Below are 2,332 nucleotides of genomic sequence, written 5' to 3'. Positions count from 1 at the left end.
GTAAAAAAGGAATGCATTCCAAGCAAGGTATACAGTTTATGTAAATGCATGAAGATGAGAGATTGGAAATCAAGATCAGAGATCCCCAAGTCAAAGGGAATGAATATTTTAGTCACTTCCTTAACATAATTCCAAATTGAAAGCTAGGAATTTTTTAAGTGTCTGGGGTAAGAAGGGAGTGCATTGCAGGCATGAAACACAGCTTGTATAAATGCATAAAGATGAGAGATTGGAAGTGAAGATCAGGAAACAGCAAGACCAGGTTGGTTGGAATGTCAAGCGTACGAAAGGGAGTGAAATAAACTAAGTCTGAAAAAGTAAGTGGGAATCAGATTGTAGAGTGTCCATCTGAGTAGACTGTATTTTCAATAGCCACTGAAAATTTTTGAGTAAGGAAGTAAGATATTCAGACCTTTGTCTGAAGAATATTTTGGTAGCCAAATAGAGGAAAGATTAAGGAGTCTAGAGCATGGAAGTAGAAAAATAAAATAGTAAACCAATTACCAAAAGCACTAGGCTGAGAATTGGGATTCCTGAATTCTATGCTTTACTGTGCTATGTGTCATTGTTTTTTTCTTCTTTATGGGATTCAGGTACTAATTATGCCCCATGCCTGGAGTAGCCCACCCATTCCCTGTCAAGACCATAATTGGCCTGCTCTCATATCAGCCTAAAACCCAGCCTTTTAAGCTAGAACTATGGGAAGGCCATGGGGTCAAAAGCAGAATCTAGCACCCTAAAAGAAACACTCATTTTGGCATTAAATCTGATTCTGTAGGTCCCTTCTTCCCTACAGCTGGTGATGGGAAGGTCCAGATTCTCTCCCCAGGTATTTTCCCAGGCCTAGGTTTTAGTGCCCATTAAACTCTTTGCAGTCTAGTGGCAGGTGATTTTGAGAAGCAAGTAGTGGAAAGTTTTCACTTCCTCATCTCTGACAGTCAAAGGCCTTAAGTTCCACTTTGGGAGGGGAAAAAAGGCTCTCAGTATGATGGGACCACTAGTCAATCCACTCCCCAAAAGATTAGCCCTCTGGGCTACCAAGCTGGAAATAATTTTCCTCTCTTGGCCTCAGTTTCCTTATCTGTAAAAACTAAATAATTAAACTAAATGAGTTCCAAGGTCTCTTCCAGCTTGATAGCCTTGCATAGTGGAAAGATGATTGGATTTGGAATTAAGGCAGCCTGAGTTTGGAGCTTGGCTATCACGTACACAACACACTCTCTGGGTGACCTTGGTGGCCTCCTCTGTAGAAGTAGGGGTTTGAATAAAGGATCACAAAAGTTCCTCCCAGCTCTTAAATCTCTGATCTTATAATTCCTAAGGACCTTTAGGAAGTCTTTTTTTCCCTTTTTAAAAATTGTTTTCTTTTTTTTTCTGGTTATACATATACATTAATTGTTTCAAAAATACACATTTCTTTTATGGATCACATTGGGAGAAAAATTAGAACAAAAGGGAAAAACTAGGTGAGAAAAAAAACAGAAGAAAAAGAAGAAAAAATGAAAATAGCATGTGTTGATTTATATCGAGTCTCCATCAGTAATTCTTAACCTTTTTTATTTCACGGACCCCTTCTTAGAATAATGTTTTTAAAGGCATAAAATGAAATGCAGAGGATTACCAAGGAAATCAACGATACTGAAACTAAAATGTCCTTTCCCCCTCCCCCCAAGTTCCCAGGAATCCCTCCCTCCTGAAATCTAAGCACAGACCCTATGGAGCCTAGGTTAAGAACCCCTGTTCTAGGACGTGTTACTTCCCAGAAGAGCCCAAGTTGAGAGCAAGAACTGGGAAGGCAGAACACCTGGGTTTTCAAACCATTTTCATTAATTCTCAGAAAAAGCGATTGGCTTCCTTTGGGCCTCAGATTTCTTCTCAGTCAGATGAAACTGTGGGTCCAAGATCCCAGCCGTCTGATCTTTTCCCATGAATTCCCATGAGTGGGGGGTGGGGGCATCTGAGGAGCCCCCTCCTCCTCTTCCCAGGGTTGGACATTCCCTCCAGAGCAGGACCAGGGAAGCTGTTATGGCTAAGGATGCCAAAGCCAGGTTCCCAGACCCTGTGGTTACTCCTGGGTCCTTTCCAGGCCCTGAGGATGCTGCGGTCTCATTGCCTCCTCCCTCCCCTTCTGCCGGTCCAAGCCGAGGAGGCTGCCCGGGGGAGGCGGGCAGGGGCCAGGGGCTGGAGGAAAGGTCTAACTCCCCTCCCCCCCTTCCCCTGCTGAGAGGGTGAGGAGGGTGGGGCTGTGGGAGTTTCACTGTTTAAAAATACACAGAGGAAGCGAGCTGAGAAAGTGAGAGAGCCAGAGAGGGGACGGGGAGAGAAAGGGGAA

The sequence above is a fragment of the Sminthopsis crassicaudata genome, chromosome 2 (assembly GCF_048593235.1).
Source record: "Sminthopsis crassicaudata isolate SCR6 chromosome 2, ASM4859323v1, whole genome shotgun sequence".
Classification (NCBI taxonomy): domain Eukaryota; kingdom Metazoa; phylum Chordata; class Mammalia; order Dasyuromorphia; family Dasyuridae; genus Sminthopsis; species Sminthopsis crassicaudata.
Note: the sequence above shows the minus strand (reverse complement) of the source record.